The sequence below is a fragment of the Hemicordylus capensis genome, chromosome 2, assembly GCF_027244095.1.
Source record: "Hemicordylus capensis ecotype Gifberg chromosome 2, rHemCap1.1.pri, whole genome shotgun sequence".
In the NCBI taxonomy this organism is placed as follows: Eukaryota; Metazoa; Chordata; class Lepidosauria; order Squamata; family Cordylidae; genus Hemicordylus; species Hemicordylus capensis.
The window spans coordinates 65,925,098-65,938,002 of record NC_069658.1 but is presented as its reverse complement, the minus strand read 5'-3'; the positions used below and the strand labels follow the sequence as shown (position 1 = coordinate 65,938,002).

Here is a 12,905-nt window from a genome sequence, read left to right as displayed (position 1 = left end):
AACATCCTTTTGCTTGAAGATCTTGCCATGTGACATCACTGAGGTGCCTATTAATCTCAGGAAAAATTTTGTCTCCATATTGAGCATGCTCCCTGATAAAGCTCAGTAATTTTTCATCAGATATAGCAACAGGCTTCTTCACCAGTGCCTCATTTCTGACAGATGATACCAATGTCTTTCTCTGACAGATGATACAAAGCGAGTAGTTATTGTCATATCTTGCTACTTTCGCTCCACAAACTTGAGGGTGGGAAGTGCCTTCCATTGTTAATCAATGAACAACAATCTCAACAATATTTAAGTGGCTCTGAGGATCTGAAACACACAAAAAACCACAAATTGAAAACTATACTAAAACAAACTTGTACACATCATAAACAACCTCAGACCCTTAACTAGGGAAATGTCATGATCAGCTGGGGTTCAGCTGGTTTTCACAATATGCAACTCCCCCCGCAAACCTCTGATAATGTTGAATTACATTTTTATGTTATAAAGGGAGTTAAATCATTGCCTGTGGTCAATTAACTTGTCTTTTGGTTTAACAGACATGAATATTGCTTTTTTACATTATAAAATACCTTAAAAATTAACTTTCTATTTTAATGGATTATAAAAAACAGAACAGATTCTCAGACTGCCAGCATGCACATCCCTATGGGGCGGTTTGAATTCATGTATCCGTGGGTCAGAGTGGCCGGAAAACACCTTGGAGGTCATTTCCAGCTGCCATATTTGAGCATGGGAGCCATTTTGTGGCTCGTTCAGTTAGAAACCTTTCCACGAAAAATGGTGGCAAAATTCAGTCGGGGGGGGTGGGGGCATTGGTGGACTGCTGGAGGTCCATGAAACAGGATAGAGCATGCTGAGTTTTTAACCAGTTTTTCAGTATTTAGGGGAAGATTTTTGGGCCTCCGGGAATCTAAACCCTGTGATCCCATAGGAATTCTCGGTTTTAGTATCCGCAGTATTATTATTATTTTTATTTATCATACTTTTATACCACCTGCTAGCGATACACACACATATATATCTGGGTGGTATACAAAATTTAAAATATGTAAAAGTCACAAATTAAAATACATGACAAAAACAATAGAATAAAGTTATTAAAACAAGTTTTTAAAATTATTAAAATTAATTCTAATTAAAAGCCTGTGAGAACAGGAGGGTATTGAGCTTCTTCCTGAAAACAGAGAAGGAGATGCTCTTATTTCAACAGGAAGCTTATTCCAAAGCCCTTGGGCAGCCACAGAGAGAAAGCCCGGTCCTGGATCGCCACTGAACGAGCTGGTGGCAACTGTAACCTGACCTCTCCAGAAGATCATAACAGGTGGCAGGGATTATGACAAAGGAGGAGCTCTCTCAGCCTGGAACCAAACTGTTAAGGACTTTATGTGTAACAACCAGCATTTTGTATTTCACCCAGAATCATATTGGCAGCTAGTACAGTTCTTTTAGAACCGGTGTGATGTGGTCCATCCAGAACAGGAAGATCTAAACCATCTCTCGGGTCCTGGCCCCTCACAGTCAGTATCTCCAAAGGCGGGCACCAAAGGCAGCTTTGGCAGCTGCCTACAGGCAGGCTGCACCTCTGGCTGCAGCCCACTCTAGTAAAGGCCAACAGATCAAAAGCCCAATATGTGTGTGTTTCACTCCACCCCCCCCAATCGAGAGGTTTGGCCAGGTGTAGATGATCAAACAGATGATAAAAAGGAGAGGAGAGCTGGTTTTGTGGTAGCAAGCATGATTTGTCCCCTTAGCTAAGCAGGGTCCGCCCTGGTTGCATATGAAAGGGAGACTAGAAGTGTGAGCACTGTACGATATTCCCCTCAGGGGATGGAACTGCTCTGAGAAGAGCATCTAGGTTGCAAGTTCCCACCCTGGCTTCTTCAAGATAGGGCTGAGAGAGATTCCTGCCTGCAGCCTTGGAGAAGCCGCTGCCAGTCTGAGAAAACAATACTGAGCTAGATGGACCAATGGTCTGACTCAGTGTATGGCAGCTTCCTATGTTCCTAAACACACAATTAGAGTGAGCTCAAGATAACAAACAGCCTGCAAAGAGGAGGGGAAAAGCACAGAAAAGCCTCAGCTAGACCCTTTTCCGACTCAGAAGGAAGTTGGAGTGAACCCCCCAATGGAACACTCACAGATACAATGGTCCACCTGTATCACAAATCACATAGTACATACTATTATGTAATATCTCATACAATTTAGCTTCCTAAAAATCAGATCTTAATTATTAACATAGATGTTACCAATACATCTATATGTATGATGACCTAGAAGAATCTAATCCAGTGATTCTCAAACTTGGGTCCTCAGGTGTTATTGGACTTCAACTCCCATAATCCCCAACCAAAGGCCACTGAGGCTGGGGATTATGGGAGTTGAAGTCCAATAACACCTGAGGACCCAAGTTTGAGAATCCCTGATCTAATCATTTTATGAAAATCAAAGACCTTTCTAAATCTGAATACAACAAGCAGGCAAGACTGTACCATAATTTCTATGATTAATAAAATATATTATATCTTGCCAAAGTGCAAACATGTTGTTCTGGTAATAACTAATCAGCCTACTTTTTTTTCACTGTCTCTACAACTGGACTAAATTTGGTTCAAATCAAGGTCCACAAGTTACATCTCTTATGCCTCAAATGCTCATGTGTCCACCATCTTGGATCAGGGCAGATGACATCATTACAAACTATACCATTGAGGTGTGTCTGTGTGTCACCCACTACTACTGTACCAAATTTGGTTCAAATTGGTTGAACTGTCCACAAGTTAGTGCACTTGCACCTCAAATGTTTGTGTCTGCCATCTTGAATGGGGTTGGATTACATCGTCACAATCTACGCCACTGAGGTGTCCCTACAGCTGTAGCAAATGTGGTTCAAATCAGTTAAGCGGTTCACAAGTTAGCCCACTTGCATCTCTGAAGCTTAAGCGTCTGCCATCTTGAATTGGTGTGGATGACATCATCACAAACTATGCCACTGAGGTGTCCCTGTGTGTCATTCACTGCAACTGTATGGGTCCCTACAGCTGTACCCAATTTGGTTCATATTGGTCCAAGCATTTCGAAGTTGGTGGTGGTGGGGATGGGACTCACAGACACACACAGACACAGACACAGACACAGACACAGACACACACAAAGAGAGAGAGAGAGAGAAAGAAAGCCGGGTGATCTCATAAGCCTGCTGGAAAGTAGGCTAAAAACTTATATGGTTTTGATTGTCCCATTCTTTACCATTTTATTAAAACCATGATGCAGCAAATGGGTTAATTTCTCAGTCATAGCTACAAACCAAAGCTTATTATACTATTCATCTTGTCTACTATTCCAGGCTTCCAGTTTTTATTTATCACCATTCTGGCCACTATCAACTCTTTGGATTTTATTACTTTGTTATCTTCAGTAAATACTCCGAACAATGCTAGCTGAGAATCTATTTTAATTTCCCGAGTAATGATTTTATCCATTTCTGTAAATACCAAGCCCCAAAAAGATCTTTTCCTTGGGCACATCCATCAAAGATGAAAATATGTGTCCTTCTCATTACAGTTGTTCCAGCAGAGCACAGTCTATTTTAGTAATATATGCCCAATTTCACAGGCATCATATTCCATCTATAAATTATTTTAAGATAATTTCTCCTAATTTGAGCAGAGGATGGAAATATAGCTTGAGAAAGCCAAATACTATTCTAATTCCCTTCATCAATGACAGTTTGTAAATCATTTCCCCAAACCAATTTTAATTCTTCCAATGGGGGTATTTTATACTCCAGCAGAACATTTGGATATTAGCTCTTTATTTGGTATAGAAATATCCAATATTAAATTTTCAAACTTTCAAAAGTTGTCTTTTGGCTTCTTGGGTATTTTGTTGAGAAGAAGAAAAAAAGAACATAATTACAACCAAATAAGATTAAAATCTGAATTTTTTTGTTTTATCTGTTCCAAAGAAACCAAAGTACCATTGCAAAGCATGTCTCTCACTCTGACCCAGGCCTACACAGCGTGCAGCCCGCAAGGCCTTTTTCCCTGGCCCCCAGGGCTCCCCCTGCTGCTTAAAACACCCCCCCCTTCTGGCTGCTGCGCGGCTGAGGAGATGGCTACGGGGGTGCGAGTGTTCTTCCTTACCCTCCCCCATGGCAGCGACCCAAAGCGGCAGAAATCAGAGCGACTCTCGGGCCTGCTATTTGGCCCAGCATCGCTTCCCAACTGCGAGGCACGCCTGCGCAGTTAAGTCTCTTAACTGCGCAGGTGTGCCTCGCAGTTGGAAAGTGACACCGGGCCAAATAGTCGCTCTGAATTCTGACGCCGTGTGCCGCCGCCTTGGGGGAGGTTAGGAAAAGACACACGCACCCCCACAGCCATCTCCTCGGCCGCACGGCAGCTGGAATTTGTGGGGAGGCGGCAGCGAGACAAATGGCGGCGGTGATGAGGAAGGAGGCGGCGGACAGTGGCCCCATGAGGGAGTCTAGCGGCAGCAGCGGCATGCCCTGGCAGAGGGGGCGGGTGAAAATGGCAGGGATGGAGGGAGCCCGGTGGGGAGAGAAAACGTTGCCGAGGGATGGGGAGGGAAAGCTGTCAGTGGCGGAAGGACAGGGACCTCCGGAACAATGGGGAATGGACTCTCTCTCTCTCTCACTAAGTCTGCTCCATTCATTCATATTCTCTCTCTCTCTCACCAAGACTGCTCCATTCTCTCTCCCTCTCTCCAAGACTACTCGATTCATTCTTTCTCTCTCACCAAGACTGCTCGATTCATTCTCTCTCTCTCCCTCCAAGACTGCTCGATTCATTCTCTCTCTCTCTCACTCACACCAAGACTGCCCCATTTTCTCTCTCAAGCCAAGACTGCCCCATTTTGGCAGAGGTGGAAAGGAAGAAGAATGCATTTTATTTTTATGTAATTTGTACAGATTGCACTGTATTTATTTTATTAGAATTTTAATTCAATTTATTTTATTTTATTTTAATTTAATCTTGGTCTGCCAGAACTTCAAAAGTTAAATTTTGATAAAATTCATTTTAATTTCACTTTAATTTAATTTAATTAATTGATATTAAGTGCTACTTTAATAATCAGCACCCTAAAAATTGACCTCGGCCCCCATGAGCCATGTCACGGTCAGTTTTGGCCCACCAGCTCATTTGAGTTGTGCACGCCTGCTCTAACCCAATTATCCTTTACCCTATCATACCCTCCAAATATTCCCACACAAAATGCGTGACTTACAATTAGTATGAATGGTGAAACAGAGGGGGACAGGCAGCATTGCCATCCCCTCACAATCTTCATTGTTGACTTTTTAAAAAATGCATTGAGTTAATGATCTTTTTAATGAGTTCAGACAAAATGGTAAGTGAAACATTGCTTGTGGCACCAGCTGCCGGAGCAGAATAGAAGCATTTCTATCCAGTGTTCTCTCTAATTTTTTCATCTGAATGCAGAATGAGTTTTGTTCTGGGCAGCAGTATCAAGGCAGTGTGTGCGCACATGCATGCAGAGAGGGGCCTTCCTGATTCAACCTGAGCGGGATCTAAAATTAACTGAGCGGACATCAAAAAACTTGTGAGCGCATGCTCCTTAGAAGGAACACTGTCTCTTTCTCTTCCCTGCCCCTTTGCATGGAATCATTATAGTGTGCCAGACATATGGAGGGCTGGTAACGAGTATTTTTTAGTGCTTCTCCTGTGGGTTATTAGTGCTGGAAAGACTACAACTCCCAAGCCCAATTCAGACATTAATAAGTGCTATTCACAGTTAAAGTGCCAAAAGTGGGTAGGAAGACCTGCCATGGCACAGTCACTCACCTCTTTGACCTTGCTGCTCACCGTTACAGCAGTGCTTATGTGAAAATGGAAGTGCAATAACTGTGAGGGCAAGCACTTCATGATCAATACCCCACAACTCTCGTCATATCTTTATAAATACTCATCGCCAAGTTCTGCCTTATCCCCATTTAGAAGACCCAGAACACTTACTCCATCAATGCTTAGGGAAGAGTTACCCGGAACGAGATGCTTTCTTCCAGAAGTCAATTTAAAAGTTACTCTGCAATTTTTATTTTTTTTAATACAAACTGCCAGTAGTCTGGGTCCATTGTAGTTTAAGCGGAGCCCATACTTTTTGTACAGATTTAAAACTATTCAAAAGTGTTCCCAAGTGCCTAACTAATCTGAACCCTTCTTCCCGTGATCACCATCTTATCCACACATTACCGCCAGCTCAACCAGTAGGTAGGCTTGCATGTGGAAAAGGTTGCATTTCTAAGAATGCCACCTTAGAGGTCCTGAACTCCAACACTTTACCTAAAAGATTTTCTTCCAGGATTGCACAACTAACCTTCTCTGCATCACTGATGCTAATATGTACCATGACTGCTGCTGAGTTCTCCCCTGTACTATTTACACAGTATGCAATATGTTTCCAGTCTTCATACCAGACAAGCAAGTCACTATGTGGTCATCATACCTGTCACAAACACATCTGTATATTCCCAATTATTCAACACCCTCTCTTACATACACACTGTCAGAGGTATATCCTTGGTACAAGAGAATATCTGTTCCAACCAAATGGGGAAGTTTTCATCTTATTCAGAACCACTCCAAGATCCCAATTCTGTGTCACAGGTGATGAGCTGTCAGCATGAGTCAGATGCCTGAACCACAACCTTGAAGGTCTCACCAATCTCTCTCTCCAGGTTAGTTACCTTAACCTCAAAAGCTTATTTCCTAAGAGACAGAAGCAGATTGCTGCCACAGTAGTATGTGGGATAATGTCATTCCTCCCCTCACCCTGAGAACCTGAGTATCGTTAAAAGACCAGTACATCTGTTGTGGTTTGTGTGGTCAGTGGTCATAGATAAAGCCTTATGGTTATAGATAATTATGGCCATAACTATACTACAGATAGGAACAGATTTAACAAACATGAGTTCTTACTTTAAAAACCCCCCCAACTCTGGGTAGAAAAGAATATTCAGAATTTTCAAGAAACAAACATTCTCAGATTTCATTGGCAGAAACTATGGCAGTTAGAACTATTAAGATGGTAGTGCACTGCCCTTGAGACTAGGGCCGGATTAGGACATAATGGGGAACCTGAGGCAGAGCAGCCAGAGGTCCCCAAACCTGAACATCCAAATGTGGGAAACTGCAGTTCGGACCCTAACTCAACCCGAAGGTTCACTCAACAAACTCCAATTTGAACACTCAGTTTGAAGTAAGGTTCGCTGATCAGGCCTCTGGTTTGCAGCTACATTCATTATGTCTGAATTCAGTGATGGAGGCAGTCTTCCCTGGGACCAGAGTTGAGGGAAGGAAGCTCTTCCCTCTCTCCATCCTGATCAGCTGCTGCGGCTGTCTATCAATCAAAGGAGGAAATGCAGCAGCCAGTGCTCCCAACCCTGCAGACTACAGAGAGCAGACCAGTGCTTACGTCCAAATTTGGACAAGATGTGTTGGATATCAGAGCTCTTTTTAGGTTACAATCCTATATGAACTTTATGGGACTAAACCCCATTAACAAAATTTGATGTAAACATGCATAAAATTGCACTGCTTACAATAGCATGCAGAATCAGTGTTAGAGAGTAATGGATATCTGTTGGGTGATGGACTATGCATTTGTCTCATCTTCCAATACAGTAACATATGCTCAGGAACCATATGTATCTTGCTGACATCTAGAAATAAAGTGGTCAAAAAACATTCTTTTGATAGGATGAAACACAGAAGATGCTGAAAAAAGCATCACTTTTTTGCTGACTGGGGTTTCTTCCTCCTGACCCTATTTTGATTTAAGAGGAAGAAACCTGTTTAAAAATTTAGAGGGCACTTTACTTGTCTCAAGAGAAAAAAATAAAAAATTGATAAATAGGTACAGGAAGGATGTCCCAATCCTGAAAACCTCAAACACACAAATAACTATCACTAGTATTTTGTAGGGATATACACTGAACTGTTTTACCAGTACAGCTCCAGAAAGCAAGAATTCTTAGCCAAGCTTAGAATAGCTCAACATTATCATTTCCTTGAACTATTTTTTGTAAACTTATGTCACACCCATTTAGGGATATGCACAAAAAGGACTTTGTGTTTTGTTTCAATCTTGAAACAAAATGCAAAATGCTCAAAACATTTCATTTAAACAGCAGCCAAGCTGGCTGTTCCAATGAAACAAACTTGAAATGTTTCAATTGCTATTTTGGAGGACTGTTTTTCCAGGCAGAGCTGGTCTACCAATTGTCATTGATCCACTAAGTCAGGGGCAGAGGCCTGGTCAACCCATCTCGCGCAGTGGGTAGACTGCCCTCCAAGGTGAGCCAACACGCTAGTCCTGAGCAGAGAACTGGTCCACCCACCAACCTCAATCAGTAGACCAGATATCTCCAGAAAGAGAGCCCTCCAAAATGGCACATGGAAAACTCAAAATGGGGTCATTTTGTTTTGAGCTCAAAACAGGCCCTTCATTTGAAGGGCATTTTGTTTCTTGCTCGGAAGACTTGAAACAGCCTGTTTCAAGCGCAAAACATTTCATACATCTCTACCCCAGTTATTCAGTTGCTTGAGAAATAAGCTACACGAATGGAAGAGAAATTTCCAGCAGTAAAAACCAGTGTGCATCGATTTCCAGTAAGAAAAAGAGGACCAACAAAGATAGCTTTGATTCTCTGCCTGGAACTGGGAGTAAACCAGTTACATTTTGCCAAAGTGTCCTCACATAATAATAAAGAACTAGCTAACCTGGTGCATCTGCACCTCTAGTTCTCCCAGTCTCCTCCCTTCAGTCCCAGTTTATTCTCCCTCAGTGGCCAACCTGCCTCCTTCTACCCACCTGTCGCCATTTTCTCCTCTGGCCAGTCTCTGTCACCATTTTTTCCCCAGCCGGCTGGCGCTGCCATTTTCTTCCCTCACACATGGCTATCTGGAAGCTCTCTGAACAAATGCGAGAGCAGCTACGCATGGGATTAGCTACGGGTATGTCTATATATATGTATGTGTGTGTGTGTGTACACACATATATATGAGAAGACATACCCGTAGCTAATCCCATGCGTAGCCGCTCTCAGGATAGTTCGTCCCATCATCTTTAGTTCTCCCATCATCCCAATTTTATTAACGTATAACTTTCGATGAGTTTCCCATCTTTGGGAAACTTACTGAATATCTATCTATCTATATAGATATATAGAAGATGGGGAACTTATTGAAAGTTATACGTTAATAAAATAAAGACGAGGAGAAACTAATTGGAAGTTATACATGAATAGCATAAAGACATATGAGTGGCCAGGTGTAAGCATTAGCATTCAGTGGCTACACGTGGAGCAGTATCAGCAGCGGAGCCCAGATCTGGGCATGCTTACTCGGCGGAAGGCAGGCCCGCCGAGTTCAGTGCCGTTTCACCATTTCCGCGCAGTTAAGGGTTTGCAGAATTGCAGCCCCTGAAGAACAGAACCACCCTCCAACAGCGACGAGGAGCATACTCACTCTCTCCTTGAGATGCGGCCCTTCTCCTCCATTCTGCGGGCAGCCCCACAGAATCCAAGAGAACCCTTTAGGGAGACTAAAAGCCGATCTGCGAGAAACCAAAACCAAGGGAGAAAATAGACATGGGAACACAGGAGAGGTTTCGGGCAGCGAACCACACCAAAAGGCAATCAATTAATATAAGTGTCTGTCCGTAGGGAGGAGGAAGCCCTGCCGCACCCAGACAGACATGCGCGCGCCCAAGAGCGAGCCCCAAGGCTACGACTCCCACCAACCCCGCCGCCTAGCCACCCAAGGGCGAGTTCCGGCGCCCGCCTCCTCCCCGGTGGCTGGGTGAGTGGCCCTCTCCTCCTGTGAGCCGGCCGCGCGTCCCTTCGCCAGCCAGCATCGCTCCGCCGCTGACTCCTCCCTCCCCTTCCCGCTCTGTCCCAGGGCTGACATCACGCCCGGGGTTTCCATCGGGCGAAGGGAGGGGGGAGGAGGAGGCTGCACTGAGCGTCTGCGGCGGCGTGATGGCGGCGGCGGCCGGGAGGACTTAAAGCAACGGCGACGCGCGCCCGCCCGCTTACCTCGGGCTCTTTTTTTTTTTTTAATTATTAACCCATTCTCTCCCCCCGCTTGTCTCCTTCGGAGGGACTCGCTTTCTCCCCCGCTTCCCTTCTTTGGCTAGGCCAAGAGGGAGGGCTCAGCAGCGGCGGAGGGAGAGCGAAGAGATCCAGACAGGCCCCGGAGCGGCAGCTTCATTTCCTCCTCGCCAACCCTTTCCAGGCCGGGCTGCAGCGCTCCCCGCGGCTCGCTCTCGCTCCGCCGGGGAGAGAGGCCCAGCCAGGCAGGCCTGGCCGTGCTCAGGTAGGAGCGGGCGGCCCACCGGGGGCTGGGGTCTAGAGGAGTGTGGGGAGGGAAGGTGGCGGAGTCGGGGGACGACGAGGGGGAGGAAGAGTTGGGGAGCGAGCGGGGGTGGGAGGCAGCGCTGCCCTCGCCGGCAGGTTGTGCGGGGTCGGAGGCGCCGTCGTGGTGGTGGGCGCCGCCAGGCTGGGGCTCGTGGTCCATGCACGTCGCCTGCCTGGCGCAGGCCGCAGTGGGGCAGTGGAAGGGCGGAGAGAGGGAAGAGGAGGGAGTCTCTGGCCGAGCGGGCTGGAAGCCGAGGGGAGGAGAGGGCCTTCCAGGCTGCTGCGCCCTTGGAGGGAAGTCGGCAGCCCTCAGGTGGGCAGCTGGACAAGGGGCGAGCGTGGGGGGAGCTTTTGTTCCGCCGCCACCGGGTCTTCTGTCTCAGGGTGGCGAGTCGCTCCCTCGCCTGCCTGCCTGCCTGCCTACCCACGCTCGCCCTCTTGCCGGCCTGGGCCTCCTTCCTTTCCTCCCGCAGAGAGTCGCTGCGCTCGGGAGGCGAGCCGACCATGCTGCTTCCTGGGCTTGAGTCGTCCCTTTTCTCCCCCTCTTGCTTCCCCCGCCATCATCTCCCTTTGTTTACCAGGAGGCCAAGGAGAGGCGGTTTTGAGAGACGCAACGAGGCTTTCGCGAGCGGGCGAGGAAAAGGCAGGAGGGCTGCCGCCAGCCTCGAAAGAATGAACGCTAATAAAGCAAAAGGCGCCCTGTGAGGAGCTTTGAGAGACACCCGCCACGCTAAGGGGGGGACGGAGGGAGGGGAGAAAGCCCATTTGTTTTGGCACCCACTAAATCCACGAGGCCCGCTCCTCATTGGCTGACAAGCTGGCTATCAGGGACTCTGTGCGGTGCCTTCCTGCTGCTCTGAACAGTGGCCCCGCCTTTTGCCTGGGTTCCCTAAAAAAAAATACCCGTACATAACTCAGCCGACTGAAAACATGTGGGTAATCTTTGGTGCTTTGATATTCTGATGTTCGCTTGTATAGTTCCCAAATAGGTTAGGCGGTCTTTTCTTGATAGGCAGGAGACTCATTTCTTGTCAAACAGTATTTTAAACTTTAATGTAACATGTTTAAAAGAGAATATACTATAGAAATCCTGACCAGCACCTCCACTGTGTAACATGGCTATTGTAGAAGCCAACTAAATCAAACTATACTTTGTTACAGTTGAGAGCTATGTGTATTTTGGAAGTGGGCTGTTTTCAATAGGGCTTGTTCCCAAGTAAGCTGACAAACTGCAACCACTATGTGGTAGTATGCAGTACAAGAAGCATGCCATGTCCTTGTACTGCATACTACCATATAGTGATTGCAGTTTGTAAAAATGGCTAATATATGAAATGGTTTATTTTCATTGACTAGAGGGCTGCTAGAAAAAGAGCCCACACTCTGCAGCCATACTGTCTTTCCCTTGGCCTTGCCACTAACATTGCTGCCTCTTCGAAGACTCTTGAGAAAACTTAGTGGTCATGGGATAAGGACACACGTTCATGTGTGGATTGGTAATTGGTTGAAGGACAGGAAACAGAGGATAGGTATAAATGGAGAGTTCTCTAAATAGAGGGAAGTAAGTGGGGTCCCCCAAGGATCTGTACTGGGACTGGTGCTTTTTAATTTATTCATAAATGATCTAGTAGTTGGAGTAAGCAATGAGGTGGCCAAATTTGCAGATGACACCAAACTATATAGGTTAGTGAAATCCAAAAGCGATTGTGAAGAGCTCCAAAACTGGGTGAGTGGGTGACAAAATGGCAAATGCGGTTCAATGTTGGCAAGTGTAAAGTGATGCACGTTGGGACGAAAAACCCCAACTTCACATATACGTTGATGGAATCTGAGCTGTTAGTGACTGACCAGGAGAAAGATCTTGGGATCGTGGTAGACAGCTCATTGAAAATGTCGACTCAATGTGCAGCAGCTGTGAAAAAGGCCAATTACAAGCTTGGAATAATTAGGAAGGGGATTGAACATAAAGCGACTAATATTATAATGCCCTTATACAAGACTATGGTGTGGCTACATTTGGAGTACTGCATGCAGTTCTGGTCACCATACCTTAAGAAGGTCATTGTAGAACTGGAAAAGGTGCAGAAGAGGGCAACCAAGATTATCTGGGCCTAGAGGACCTTCCTTACAAGGGAAAGCTACAACACCTGAGGATTTTTACTTTAGAAAAAAAGATGACTGAGGGGAGATATGATAGAGGTCTATACAATCATGCATGTTGTGGGGAAAGTTGATAGAGATAAAATTTTCTCCTTCTTGCATAACTCTAGAACCTGAGGTCACCCCATGATACTGATTGCCAAGAAGATTAGAACTGACTAAAGGAAGTAATTTTTCACACAACTCATAATTAACCTCCAGAATTTTCTGCCACAAGATGTAGTGACAGTCACCAACCTGCATGGCATTAAGAGGGGTTTAGATCAATTAATGGAGGACAGGTCTATCACTGGCTGCTAGTTTGAGGGCTATAGGCCACCTCCAGCCTCAGAGG

The 12,905-nt window shown here is 45.6% G+C and overlaps 2 protein-coding genes across 11 annotated transcripts in view; one reads left to right on the top strand and one right to left on the bottom strand.

Annotated features, from left to right (window-relative positions):
- Positions 1-11,159, bottom strand: part of LOC128342786 (zinc finger BED domain-containing protein 4-like) — a 41,032-nt gene extending 29,873 nt beyond the window's left edge. For 4 of the 6 annotated variants that reach the window (XM_053290690.1, XM_053290687.1, XM_053290692.1 and 1 more), the window contains exon 1: positions 9,522-10,012. The gene's annotated coding sequence lies outside the window, so the exon portion shown is untranslated. Of the gene's footprint in view, positions 1-9,521; positions 10,013-10,989 lie in introns of those variants that run through there. The other 2 variants (XM_053290688.1, XM_053290691.1) reach the window with 1 other exon arrangement.
- The window catches only part of CHD1 (chromodomain helicase DNA binding protein 1), a 109,345-nt gene continuing 106,484 nt past the window's right edge, over positions 10,045-12,905 (top strand). For all 5 annotated transcript variants that reach the window (XM_053290684.1, XM_053290683.1, XM_053290682.1 and 2 more), the window contains exon 1: positions 10,045-10,370. The gene's annotated coding sequence lies outside the window, so the exon portion shown is untranslated. The remainder of the gene's footprint in view (positions 10,371-12,905) is intronic.